The sequence below is a fragment of the Wolffia australiana genome, chromosome 2 (genome assembly GCF_029677425.1).
Source record: "Wolffia australiana isolate 7733 chromosome 2, ASM2967742v1".
Classification (NCBI taxonomy): Eukaryota; Viridiplantae; Streptophyta; class Magnoliopsida; order Alismatales; family Araceae; genus Wolffia; species Wolffia australiana.
Genome location: NC_135836.1, coordinates 15,385,481 through 15,400,607, shown reverse-complemented (window position 1 = coordinate 15,400,607; position 15,127 = coordinate 15,385,481). Strand labels below are relative to the sequence as shown.

Sequence of the window (15,127 nt, the reverse complement as noted above, 5' to 3'; positions counted from 1 at the left end):
CATAGAAAAAGATGTTTTTTGATGAAAGAAATTGATAGATCTAACCTATATGGTGTTGATGAATAACAAAAAACTTTAATGGAAAGAATCAAACCTTATGTCCTTATATTATTTTAGGGCATTGGAAATTTTCAGATTAATTGATGCATGATATACTAGGACATTGGAACAAATACGACCACTAAAACAAAGGAAACAGAACATCATCAAATTGCAGGAAAAAAATACAGGAGATTCAGTCATATTTTTCTCAAATTGTTTTTGAGAATATTTTGTAAGTTCCATGCAAGAGGATGAATACAGAGATGCTTTGATGGGATTTCATACAAAAAATCTACATCTGTATGTCTTTACTGTTGGTGGCTTTCACTTTCATAGTGAGGAGTAAGACCTGCATCAACTCATGACATGAGATTGAGATAAAAAAACAAAAAATCAAGAGATAGATAAAGTGAAGGTATATTAAACCATATTGTGATAACTTCTCATTGGAGATCATAGAATACCTATTTGAATTAAATTTTATAAATGTGCACATGTGTATGGATTAAACCATATCCTAGTAGGCTTTAGGGGTCAACATTATACAGACTTTAGGGCTGAACAAAAGAATGCAGCAGAACAATCTTCATCTAACTGTGGAAGGTTTTGTGGGTTGAAGACAATACACAATCACCAACTTTTACGTTCTGGGTATCCATCATATTTCTTATTTTAAAGTGTTTTTCTTAGGCAACATTCACAAAACTGGGTTAGGGCTCCAAATCACGTCGAGCTTGATACACCCCAATAACATTAAGGGCTAGCCTACTATGTAGACCATTTCTCTTATATTAATCAAAATTAGTGAAAAATAATATCAAATAACTTAATTCACCTATTATCCTCTGAGGTCATACTAAAGCCACTTAACTTATAAAGTTGAAGTATTACCTGATTATGAGTAAATAGTGAAAAGCTACATTGTACAACTTATAGCAAATCTTACTAGTAAGATGTGACTTTTCCTTAGGTGGAATTTTATCACGATACAGGTGTCCATCACATCAACGCAGCACAGAATTCAAAATGTTTTCAGCCGCCTATTTTGAGTTGAGAATTCATCATCCTTGATTTTTATCATTTTCCTACTATCCCTTTGTTTATCTATCTCTTATGCAAAATATCTATCACCCTTGTTTCAGTTAGTATTCTTGATATGCAAGATCCATAGTTATTTTTTCCTCCCTTTTGATAAAACCATTCCTCCATGATATCATCTCATTAATATCTACATTTGTTTCGTAATGTCTTTGCATCCATTTCTTCAAACTCTAGTTTATTCACATGGGATGGCTTATTCATTGAGATTGCAAGCTTGAGGAACATTTTTTATTTGTTAAATGTAGAATAAAAGTATTTTTCAGTAGAATTTTATTAACTTACAACTCTTTTTAACAGAAAAAGGATGGAAGTCCTCAATTAAAATAAAGCATAAAAATAATAAATAAATAAATCTAATGGGGTTTTTCATGTAAATCATCTTTTGTCTAAGGGTAATAAGATTTATATGTTGAAAAAAATAGTTTTCATGTTTATTCTTATTCATCCTTTCATTTAGGTCAACAAATGTATCCAATCAAACTGATTTCTCTCCGCACACATCTGGTGTGTTCTTCTTAATTCATATCATCTTTGGAAGTAAGTTATTCTTAGTTCAACTTTAACTTTTGTGTTAGTTGATGTGGCGAAGGTATGTACTAAGATAGAGGATCAATTTGGTTATTTAATTTTTATTCAATCTAATCTAGGTAAATAATTAAAATATCTTCTGTCTATCTAGCGAGTGAGATAGATGGTATCATATATTGAAATATATTTTACATACATATTAGGTTAGTCCTTAATGGTGTTCAGGGGTATCCAGCCCTAGTTGATGATGAGCCCTTACTATGTTTGTATGCATGCATCTCAAGCAAAAGAGCTGGGAATAATGCATAAAAAGATAAGAAAATAGAATACAATATTGGCTAAGTTTTTTCATCCTGAACTCCCAAAGTCTTCTACAAAACAATGATGCTTGAACTCCTTCCACTCATCCGTCAAAGTCTCATCTAATTCAGCCCTCAAAAGGCTTCACCTAATTCATCCCCAAATCCTTCTAGGATCCAGTTAAAGGTTATATATGCATATAATTTCATTCAGGTAGATACTCAATAATAAATTATTTTTAATATATTTCAAACAAAATGAGTTTGATTAAGTATAATAGTATGATTCAATATACCTCGATTTATTTATCTCCTGATTCTATTTTCCCCTTGCTACTATCTCTATCTTACTTCTATATTGATCCAGATTAATCCGTCTGAAGATAAAATGCACTATCATTAAAGATATGTGAAAATAAAGATATTTGTTTGAAGTCTTTCCGGAGTGTTTCTGGATGTTTAATGTTTATATTGCATGAAACCCTCAAATTTATGTAGAAAATTATAAATAAAATTTAGGAAAACATGAGGATAATCAGAATTTGAGTTCATGATGATTCTTTGATTATATCTTTGGTAGACATGGTCGTTCGGTTCGCTTTGTGCGAATTTGAGCGATTTGTGCGTTCTGTTTGGATTTCCGAACAGAACAAATTAAAAAAACGAACATAAATTCGCACAGACCCCTGTGCGGTTCGCTTTGTGCGAATTGTACGAATTTGTTTTTGTAAATAAAAAAAACCCCCTCGTCGGCCTTCCATCTCCCCATCTCTACTCTCTCGAGTCTCGATTCCATCCCCCTTCTAGCCTTCTTGATTTTTAGGTATTTGTCATCCCCTTCTTCTCTCTCCAACCCTCATCCGTCGCTGCTCTCCCAGCTCCCCCTTCTAGGCTGCGCCCTCCGTCCCTGGTCAGCCAACGATCTCCCTGTCTGCCTTCTCGGCTGCTCATTCCGTTCCGCATCAGCCGTCGCAGTCGGATCTCTCCACGAGGAACGCATGCTTCCTCGTCTCCCTCTTCTTCCCCTTCTCCCTCTTCCTCTCCACTCTTCCGTTGTCCCTGCTCCTTCTCCCTCTTCTTCTCCAATTCTCGGTCAACCCCTCGCCCAATCACGCTTCTTCCCTGCTCTCCTTCTCTCCCTCTTCTTGTCCAATACTCTGTCTCCACCTCTCTGAATCACTCTTCCGTTGTCCCTTCCCCTTCTCCCTCTTCTTCTCCAATTCTTGTTCATCCCCTCTCCCAATCACTCTTCTTCCCCGCTCTCCTTCTCTCCCTCTTCTTGTCCAATACTCTGTCTCCACCTCTCTGAATCACTCTTCCGTTGTCCCTTCCCCTTCTCCCTCTTCTTCTCCAATTCTCGGTCACCCCCTCGCCCAATCACTCTTCTTCCCCGCTCTCCTTCTCTCCCTCTTCTTGTCAATACTCTATCTCCACCTCTCTGAATCACTCTTCCGTTTTCCCTTCTCCTTCTCCCTCTTCTTCTCCAGTTCTCGGTCACCCCGTTGCTCAATCAGTCTTCTTCCCCGCTCTCCTTCTCTCCCTCTTCTTGTCCAATACTCTGTCTCCACCTCTCTGAATCACTCTTCCGTTGTCCCTTCTCCTTCTCCCACATCTTCTCCAAATTATGTGGTATGATGTAAGTTAACCAAATTTGTCATGATTCACTCAGACAGTCTAAATTATTTAAAATGCAAACTTCATAAACTTTTAACCGATCATATATTGCCATCCATTTACATATAGTATCAGATATCACAGATCACTTGATACTTTCCATGTATTAACATGGAGGCACCATGTGATTTCCCTTTTTATTTCCTTTTTTAGACGCAATATCACGGATCACGTGTGCTGTATAATATGTTGTTTTATAAGGGAAAACAATGGAAATTATTCACATGTCATGGAAATTATTCAATGAAAATATCCCAGATCACGAGTTTATTTTTGGGCTTCTTCTCTGATCCGATGTCATAATTGTTTTTTTTGGTAATGATTTTAGCATAGATCTCTTCTAGATAAGGTTTTTTCTAGTGATGACAGACATTTCAAGTTATTTACGCCCCATCAGTAAGCCTGAAAAATGGATGTGGGTCAAATTTAAGAAACTATCATGTGCGGAATGTGGGGCAAATGTAAAGTGTAATAACCTCTCTGCTTCTGCAATGCACTCGACATGATCACTGTTTTGGGGCGGATTCGGCTGAGTAGCGTTGGGAGCATTTCTGAAGTCAACTGTAATTAGAGCTGTGTAGTTTACGATATGTTTCTATTATCCAATACTCCTTTTTTAGTTCGTGATCATTTGGCTCGATGTTTCAAACTTCTTTCCTTTTCACTACGCTGAATTCACAATTTCTCTATGTCAGCATATATTCTTGTTTGTCTTGCCGTCTTGCATTCTTTAAGTGATGATGTTTGAGTCTACTTAAGAAGTTATATCCTTGATTAAAATTTCAGAGCCATGGTATTTCTGTTAGATCTATGAGACAATGATATTTTTGATAAACCAAAGTATCCGTAATGTGTTGCGTAAAATTGGATCACATACTGTTTGGTGACATTTCTGCTGATTTCTCTCTATGTTTGCCTCCCAATTGATTTATTTGTCTTTCTCGTAATTTTGGATGATCTTGTAGCATAAGATGCCTAGAACACATCGATCGAATACCTCTGCTTCGTCTGAGAGCTCTGCGTCGACAAAGGGGAGTGTTGGTCACGCCCAAAAGAAGAGGAAGAGAAAGAATGAATGCGCTGCCCGGATACACTTCACAGAGGTGGCGCCTAGGGTTTTCACATGCAATTTATGTACGACTCGGACTAGGAGTCGTGCAGTGACAGTAGAGCAGAACAAGTATAGCTGCAATACGGTGCTATGGCGACATTTGCTAAATGTGCACCGTAAAGAGTATAACGAACTTAAGGTTCAAGAAGGGAGCTCTTCTAACCAACCGTCAGTGGCGAACATCTTTGATCGACCAAGTACAGAAAAACTTTACTTCACTGGGCGCACGTCGGAGACGACAAAAGAGGAGCTTGTACGGTTCATATGCCAGTCAGCTGCACCATGGAACATTGTATGCAAGAAATACTTCATACGACTACTGCGATACATCGCATAGGAGGAGATTTCGATCCCATCGGCAAGGGCTGTGAAGGAAAAGGCTTTCAAGCTTTACACTGAGTTGAAGATTGGTATTCACGACCGACTAGAGGGTGTCAAAAAAGTGGCCATTACTTTAGATTGTTGGACTTTTGCCAATTGAATCTCATTTTTAGGACTCACCGATCATTGGGTTGATGCAGGATGGAAGATGTGTGGATGTGTCCTCGCCATATGTCAGTTTGAGGGCTCGCATAGTGGGGAGTGCTTGAGCGAGATTGTGTTGGAGGTTCTTGCTGATTTTAAGTTGAGTGCAAAGGTCTGCGCGGTGACGACGGACAATGCGTCAAATAATACAACAATGATGCCGACATTGGAACGAGAGTTGCGCTCTATGAACGCCCATTTTACTGCAAAGAGACATGTGTTGTGTATTGCGCATGTGATCAACTTAGTTATCCAGGCCGGACTGAAGGCGCTCGATGTCGTCGACGATGGGCCCGAGGCAACCTTCATTGACGAAGTCAACCTCACTAACATCAACAACGTCTTCGATGCGGAGGAGTCGGCTGCTCAAGCAATTTCCTTAGGTGACGTAGTTCGGCGCCTGAGAGAGGTGGTTGTCACTATACGAGGATCGTCTAAGAAAGAGGCAAAATATTTCTCCTACTGCTGACAGTTGAATATGTCAAACACGAGGAGGATCCCAATATATTGCCCTACAAGATGGAACTCAACTTTCAAAATGTTCCGTGGATGCATTGAGAAGAAATTCGTCATCGATATGATGATGTCAAACGTGCTTCGCAAACGTTCTTTACATGACGCAGAGTGGGACCTTATTGAAAAATTTGTTGACTTACTCAAACCATTGCGGCAAGGTACCTCTGTCGCTATTCAGAGCAAGTCACCGGCGTCAAATGAGGGTATAGTCATTATTAAGGGTCTGATGAGGCAACTTGAGCGTATTAGAGTGGGAGTTATGGAGTCCTCCATGCTTCCTATTGGACACGCTATGTTTGCCAGGCAAAGGAACGCCTTATCTAATGTTTGTTCAGCTATGCGGGCGAAGTTAGAGAAATATGTCTCCTTACTAACACAAAATGAGGCGTTCACTATTGCCTCTCTACTGGACCCATCCATGAAGCTTCGCTTGATTGATCCACATGTGAAGAATGATGTACTGTCTACCGTTCGCAATATCATGGAGTCATATTCGGTATCCAGGAATGTTGGGAGTCGATCCACCGAACAAACTGCTCCATCAACGACGAGTGATTTCATACAAATGGAGCTACAAGAACTACTAGATCCCTCTGAACTACCACAAAGAGTTGATCCTATTGAGGAGCTCGACGTATATGCGACGGCCTCCCGAACTTTTGGCACAGAGGTGTTGCATTGGTGGAAGACGACAGGTAACATTAAATTTGTAGTTTTTATAGTCCTGATTGCATATATGATTAACTTTACTCTCATAACAGGTCAGCTTTCTTACCCAACGTTAGCATTGGTTGCAAAGGAGTTCCTAGCTGTCCAAGAGACGAGTGCAGTGTGTGAGCGTCTATTCTCAGAAGGTCCCCGTGTAATCAACTACAGGCGATCGCGACTCACAACAGAGAGCGTAGAAGTCCTAATGATGTTGAAGTCATGGTACATCAACGAAGATTTGAAAGCGGATGAGGACGAAGACAGTGATCAAGATGATGGGCCATTCGACATTCGTGTTGACGCATCCTAGAACAGCAAGGTGAGTGTTTCTAAATCATGAACTACCCTCTAACAAAAAGTATGCCATGAATCTCAACTACGAACGTCACTGATACGTTGTCTATTGATGTTCAAGCACATAATGGTCCACAAAATTTATTGCTGTTTCAACTGAGAATTTTCATATGTCCTCATTTATTTCTCCTTTAAATGCTCCTCCACTGTCATGTTTGTCTGTTAAAGTGTGGTCTGCTCTCTGTTAGACTCCCTATTGGTTTCAAGCACAATTATTTCTGCATGTCATCATTCATCACATACATATTATGACGTCTCCCACAAAATGCAGGTACATCCATTGCAATGAAGGGCGCAGGAACCAGATGTAGGGTCGCCCCACGGAGAAATGTGCAACTTCTACAATGACAACTGCAACAGCAATCCCAAGACCCGACTGTTACTATCATCAGCTCGGACTCCGAACCAGACGGTGATGACGTCAACACACACAAAAACAATACAGATGGGGGAAACGCAGAACAGTTTTCCCCAATTCAAGAGCTATTTACTGTGATCGGCTATGAACGCATGCTTACAGAAATTGTTTCTGTCCTGACAAAAGACTTCAACCCTGCGACAAATGCCGAAAGAGTTTTGAATAGTGAATGGGATGACAACGAATTTTGGGAGCGCTGCAATTTTACTCTAGCAATGATTGATGTTATCAAGAAACACATCCGTCGTTTCGGCTTCCAGCTTTGATGTTCTATCAACTAATTTGGCACTTTCCAGGACATCTTTTTCCTTCCCTAAATGCACTTGGACTTTTCCATATGTAACCGTTTCCTAAATGCACTTGGACATCTTTTAGGTAGTAACTGTCGTTGTGCATGGACTCAATCATTTTGTCATTTTAACTTCCAGCGAGTAATAACAACTCACAACAGAACTACTTTAGGCTCAAAAATTTAAACTCACAAAAGGCCACATTTATTTTTATCAATTAAACAAGTGTGGTAGATTAGTAGGATAGTTTAGTAGGGTTCGTTTCTTCATCAGTTTCCTCATTTTTAGTTATAACTCTCAATTTTTTTTAAAAAGAAATAATCACTCACTTATAAATTAAAAATTCTTCTACCACTAAAATTTCTATTCTTCTTACTGTAAATTTTAATTAAATTTATATTCGCACTTGTCATCTTGGAGAGTTTGCCACCATCATAGAAATTAATTCATACCTTACTAACCTATCCATATAAATTATTATCCCCCTCATTTGTATATTAGTTAAATATATAATAACTTAGAATATTTTAAGTTAAGTATACTTAGAATAGTTAAGTTCATACCATACTAACCTACATATGGAGCAATGTTGTCCCAACTCTGCACAATTTTATGCAATTTACAAGCAAAATATGCAATTTTTTCACTTCATGTGCCAATTATTTTTGTTTTGTGCGAATTGTGTTCGATTTGTGCGAATTTTTTCCTTTGTGGAAATTTGTTCCTTTGTGCAAATTTGTTCACTTTGTGCGAATTTGTTCCTTTTGTGCGAATTTGTTCGGATTGAGCAAACTGTGCGAATTGTGCGAATTGTTAGGATTGTGTGAATTTGTTCGTATTGTGCGAATTTGTTCGGATTGTGCGAATTTTTGAGAATTGTGCGAATTTGTTCGGATTGTGCGAATTTTTGAGAATTGTGCGAATTTGTTCGAACATCTGTTCTAATATTCGCACACAAAATGAACAGAACAGTGAACAGACCCCTGTGTGGTTCGTTTGTGCAATTTTTTTGTTCGTTTTAAACGAACAGAACAGAACGACTATGTCTAATCTCTGGTAAGTTGCTCCCCAAGTTGGCTATTTCCTTTTTTGTGATCTGCAATGTCCTCCATTTTTCCCATTAGCTTATTCAGTCCAGCATGAAATGGAATTTTTTAAGAAGATATAGACATTTATAGAAGTCACCAATGGACTAGTAATGAATTAAGGTAAACACACTTTTATTTTTTTTTATGTTGTAAATGGTTTTAGACATATTAGACTTGATTTTATCATATCTTTATCTGGATTAAATAATTAGCACGCATTACTCATAAATTTGAATTTCTATACTTCAATCCATTATTCAATAACCCTGCTTGAATAATTATTTAATTATTCAATCCATTATTTAATTAGATCCTTTCAAGCAGTTTTATTACCCATGAATAATGCACATTTTGATGTGTTTAGAAATATAATAGAACTAAATAATAAAAATGTCGAAGAGATGAATAATTTAGTTGATCTAATTAATGGGCCATTATGCTTTAATAAATCAAATTTGTTTTTTTGGGATTTCAGAGGAGTATTGACAATCTGGAAAAAAATGAAGTGATAGTTTGTAAAAAAAGGCCTAACTTGATCTTATAGCCTTACCAGATGTTCTCTAAGCCTAATATTTATGTTTAATATTCACTAAGCATAATTTCACCAATGAGATGAATTATTTTTTGAAAAAAATGTAGTAACGTTAGTGTGAAAATATGTCTACGATGTTTATCACACTTAGACATTACTTTTCAATATTCAAAGTGATATGTGTGTCTATAAATGTTCTGACAAACATCTGAATATATTTCACAGATACATCTTTTTAAAAATGAGGAACATGAAGCTCAACCATTGATAAGGAGAAAAGATATAAGAAAATAATTGAGCCCACATGTTTTAGAATAATCTGAAGGAAAAAAAAGATCCTGATTTGCAAAACCGTTTAATTGATATTAATTTTGAAAGGTCTTTCTTAAGGAAATTCTTGTAAGAAGGATATTTAAAGAGAAAATTTTCAGATTGACATGCAAATATATGGATTTCAAAAATAATTATACATGGTTGGTTTTATAATTTTATAGGCTTGGTATTTTATGATTTTAATATTAAACTTCATTAAAATCACTCCTGATACTGACCATAAGTATAAATGCTTTACATGGCCATTCAAAATCTAGTACATATTGCAAAAAATGGGGTTTTTATCATTGTTTTATTTAGTGTTTCTTGTAGGGATATCTTTTATTTTTAATCCATGAAATTGATTTTATTAGAGAATTTAATTTGAAACTTATTTATTTTACTTTGTGTGCATTTAACTCATTGAAAGGCTATTAGCTTCTCATGTAACCAAAATATGTTTATGGAAAATTTTGTGTTACCATATGGAAATAAAAATCTAATATTTAATGGCATTCTGTCCTCAAATTTATGAGCAAATTAAAGTGATGAACAGAAGCCTCGGTAATCTTCTTCCATCTTGTGCATGAACACACATTTCATTGGATCCCCTCCTATCACATGTTGAATTTGGATAGAACAGAACCCCAAAATGGCCAACAGGATTATGCCCTTTCATATTATATATAGTCATCAGTTACAAAATCATATTGACCCCACACCTCTAGAAGGCATCAATCAACCATCGTTACTTATGAACACTATGGTGGCCCACATGCATGCCCTTCAATCTCCAACCACTTTTACAAGACCTCATCACGGTTCACTTCCATCTCTTACAACTCCCTAAAAAACATGCAAAGCCACATCTTTAAAGTGCTGGCCAACTTTGCACTAGGGAGTCAACCCTACTTGTATTGTTACGGACCTAATCCCTAATCACGATCAACCTAAGATCTTGAAAGGACCCTCTGATAACACCCTACTGTGCTTAATTCAAGTAATGGGGAAATTGTATCCATTTAAAGAGTTTAAAATAGGTTGTTATTGTTGGGTTATGTAGTTTGGTTCATCCATTAAAAACACATTCCATGGATGCGGAAGCATGGTCGATCGATTCTCAATCGATCTATAAAACGAAACGTTGTAGTACCTTTTGGGGAACACGTTCCACCCTTGACTTTGTCATTCCGAGATCATTCTGAAGCCGTTCACGCGTCCGGCCTCTAGAAGTATCCACGCGATCACTCGGAGCTTGGATCTCCACCTCTTCTTCTTCAGTTCTTCTTGAGAACCTTGAAGATCTCCTCACCATGAAGACACTCTTCCTTGGAAGTGCAGAAGAGAGTGGAGAGGGGAGGGGTTCTCAAATTAAACTTGCATGGGTATCTAAAATGAGACCCCTTTCCCCCTTTATATTTCACTTAAGGTTTTTCTCAAAAAACCCTCCAAAGAAAAATATATCCACCAATGCCGTTATGACCTTGTGCGTGTGACCCTCTAGGCCCATGTATCGTTCTAGTTAATAACTTAAATGGCCCAATAACATTTATTGACCAACCTTATTAATTAACTATATCAACATATAGATTAACTAAATAAGGATCGATTTAACCCAATCAACAGGTTAAGTTTCCAGCCCGTGGGGTGCCAAGCTACACCTCGTGCTCTAGAAGATACCGAGTAGTCTCGAACTCTCTCATGGAACCTTTACCGTCATCGGTTTCCGTATATGTATAATCTATCATCCGCGCGAGACTCTCGAATGACTTAGAGCATGGTTTATCGTCAAACTCTAATCCGTCATTCGATTAGTACTGATGCGTAACGGGGATCATTGGAGAACACCTTCTCCAATATCCTCACTACCCTGGCCAGGGATTTTTCTTGCATCGTCTTCCTCGAGTCAATCTCCTCTTATACCGAGGGCGGATGATCCCGTCTTGACCACTCAATCATCTCCGTAAGCTTCTTACTACATCCAATCTATAAATTATTTGAATCCCATGATTAGAGACTCATATATCACAGTCAAAATGTAGTCGTCCGCTTACGAGATGTCCTTGGTGTCTCAGGTCAGTGGATCACTTATACAACCGTGACTTGAAACAACCTGATTGACGTTTAGGTATAATACCATTCAGGGATTCATACGGATCAATTCAGTGAACTCTTTCTCTAAAGAGCATCCACTATCTGTCCTTAGTGTCTCCACACTAATAGCCACAGGATCAGCTATACTTATTGAATAAGTAGGATCAGCTAGTGCTATTCTACCCGGATAATTCGATGTCCATCTCGACTATCCTCGAATAGGAATATTTAGAATACATGTTTAAAGACTAGTGATCACTGTATTATGATCTCATCATAATTCACTTTGTCATTGCACGTATTCATGGACTTCATTATAAACATCACACAGAATAATAATGAATGCAAATAATTTATTCAATGAACTTAAATAATCATGGTAGTGTGATTGGCTTGACGTCCACATAATATCCATCAGTTATCATATATTTACATGTTAATTAATATTCCAAGTGAATTCTGATTTTACCCTAATTTTCTGTTAATTTATGAATTTTACGGAATTTATTTGAATTTGGAATAACTATATCTAAATGGAAATGGTGGGTTTAAAAATTAAATTTTATGCTAATTAATGTGGGAATGAATTACTAAATTTTATAGATCATTCTAGAATTTTATTGAATTTTTTGGGAATTTATTCAAAGAAGAAATGAATTTTTTAAATAGGAAAAAGATTTAATTCTGAATAAAATAGTAGTTTAAATAAATTTATAAAGGCGGAGGGACTTTTCTAAAATTTGGATACAAATATGCCCTTAAAAAACTCTCGGTCATGCATTGCAGGCGTAAAGATCCAATTAAAATTCTTTGAGACTTTTATTGAAATAATCTTTATTGGGGGTATATTGGTAATTTTTACCATTTAACCTAGGTATAAAATCAGAAAATTTGAGTTGAGTAAGTCATTATAGAAGGGGCTCCGTCACAGCTGCAAGACAGAGAGGAGAACTAGCCTGGTTGGACTACATTTGGTATTTTTTACTTCATTGTATTTGTATTTGAACTTTTGTGTAATTTGGATTATGTGTTAGTGAATTTTGTGTTTATTCTTTTTGATCTTGGTTTGAAATTGTAAATCTCTTGGCTTGAGCGGCATGTACAAGCCCTTACTAGGATTAAGTGGAGTGAGTATTAAATTGATCTAACTGTTCCACTTGCAAAATTATGAATTTTTTTTTAATATAAACGTTAAATTTCTGTGAAAGATTGAATTATTTTTATGAGGTAGTAGTGAGCTAATTTGGATTCCCAGTCTCCACAAAACACACTAAAACCAAATTTTCTTCTTAATCCCTCTACTTGACTCCTCTGATCCTTTTTGTCGGATCAAAGAAGTCAATTTTGGAGATCCTTACTTCTTCTATACTTCCCATCTCTTCTACCCTCCTTTCTAAAGTCTTCATCTAATTAGGGTGATTGGATATTTATTGAAGATGAAACTAACCCTAATTAGGGTTAAATTATTCAAGTAGATCAATAATTGCATTGCTTTACTAGCTTCCCTTGGACGATACTCATACTTATCACAATAAATCTTAAATTAGGGTTTTATAAATTTTTATTGTATAAGCTAAGATTAACAATGATAAGGGATTTTAATTTGATAATTCACCCCTATCACCCTCAAATCTTGGCCTTTTTCTATGCGAATTGAGTTCATTTCCAGAACTCTCCCTACTAAGTCCAAACCTTTGTGAGAGAATCCTTTTAGATTGTCCTAATGTTCAAGAACCCAATAAACTAAAAATCTAAGTTTAACTAGACTCACCCAAATAAGACACTAAGAGGATTTTATTAACCGATTTACTTGACCATCTTCTTTTCTATCAGAACTTTATCCTAACAAAGCCCACACGTTCAACCTGGTTATGATACCCAAGTTCTAATTCTGCCACTATTTCTATCAAAAATGACTGGCTCAACAATTAAGGTATTGAGGTCGTCCCAACAACCTCAAATATACCAAGGAAATCATTATCTTTACTAATGAAAATTTAATCAAATCAAGTCTGTATTAATTAAGACAAATGCCACTTGCATTTTGTGCCACACTGGCCCCAAGTCAACAAAAAGAATTCTTCATGATCATGCACATCAAGAATAACTCCATCACATTATGCCATGATCTGGCCAACAAACAAATGCTATAGTTTCAGCGTTTGGAAACATTACCACTTCTCTTTTATAACAATCTTGCACATCCTCTTGAGCATTACATTCACTCTTGCAAATGACCCACAGCCCATCAAATATACCAGGGAAAATCATTATTTTTACTAATGATCATTTAATCAAATCAAGTCTGTATTAATGAAGACAAATTCCACTTGCATTTTGTGCCACACTGACCCCAAGTCAACAAAAAGAATTCTTCATGATCATGCACATCAAGAATAACTCCATCACATTATGCCATGATCTGGCCAACAACAAATGCTATAGTTTCAGCGTTTGGAAACATTACCACTTCTCTTTTATAACAATCTTGCTCATCCTCTTGAGGATTACATTCACTTTGCAAATGACCCACAGCCCCCCCCCCAAAGCTCCACAACATCGAGGTATGCCACCATTGTCATTCCTGATGGCCAAAAAGGAGTTTATTGAGTCCTCAGTGCATGGTCACAGAGACCAGGCTCATGACCCTGAGATGTTCACTATCTTTGACAATGCAAAATCTTCAGCACCCAATGGCAGTTGATAGATAACGAGAAACGTCATCCATCACGTCACTCGTCACCGTGACGTATCTATGACGGATGAAGTGACGGTGATGTGTGAAAATTTTTTGTCTCATGACGGTGTCTGTGATGCAATACCCTTGACAGGTGATGTGACAGTGACAACGGGTCTCAGATGGGTGACGTGACGGGCCGGACGTCACGTATGACATTGGTGATGGAATTTTAAAAGCATTTAAAAAGGTCAAAATGGGGAAATTTTTTCTCCTTACAACAATAGGATCAATAGGATAAATAGTTTTTTAATATTTTTAAATATTTAAAAGTTCATTATAATGTATTATTTTATTACATAATTGAAAGGAAATATTATTGGCCATATTAAGCATAATAATTTGCCAAGATATATAATAGGAAGTAATATATAAGACCCTATGAAGGACCCACCATACATCTTAATAGTTTTTTTTAGAGAATGTTCCCCTAAGAATCACTTGAGAAACACATCATGTGATCATTAGAGAAAAAATAGAAACCAGATGATCAGATAGTTTATGTATAATGCTATATTCTAAAGATAAAATGGTGTGAAGGGGAATAAGTAACTAGAATGATGAGCACTTATCATTTGTAATTATAAGTACTCACAGCAAGCGATCAATGGCCAGTGGAAGCCTGTTTTGCAAAAAAATATTTATCACGAATTTTGGATGGGAGATCTTTCTTCGAAAACAGCATAGTTATCCATTGATGTTGAATTTATGATTTTGAATTGCCAAACGAAATTCAGAAGCATCATCAGTGAGACAAATAGCTGGAGAGAGAGAAACACCACAGAGATACACTGCACA

General features: G+C 36.8%; 1 pseudogene across 1 annotated transcript in view; it reads left to right on the top strand.

Annotated features, from left to right (window-relative positions):
- The first annotated feature begins 5,284 nt into the window (after window positions 1-5,284).
- LOC144716370 (naringenin,2-oxoglutarate 3-dioxygenase-like) overlaps window positions 5,285-15,127 on the top strand; it is a 15,149-nt pseudogene continuing 5,306 nt past the window's right edge. Inside the window, exons 1-3 of the transcript XR_013584890.1 lie at window positions 5,285-5,392; window positions 5,537-5,663; window positions 6,558-6,650. The product of XR_013584890.1 is annotated as a naringenin,2-oxoglutarate 3-dioxygenase-like (transcript). The remainder of the gene's footprint in view (window positions 5,393-5,536; window positions 5,664-6,557; window positions 6,651-15,127) is intronic.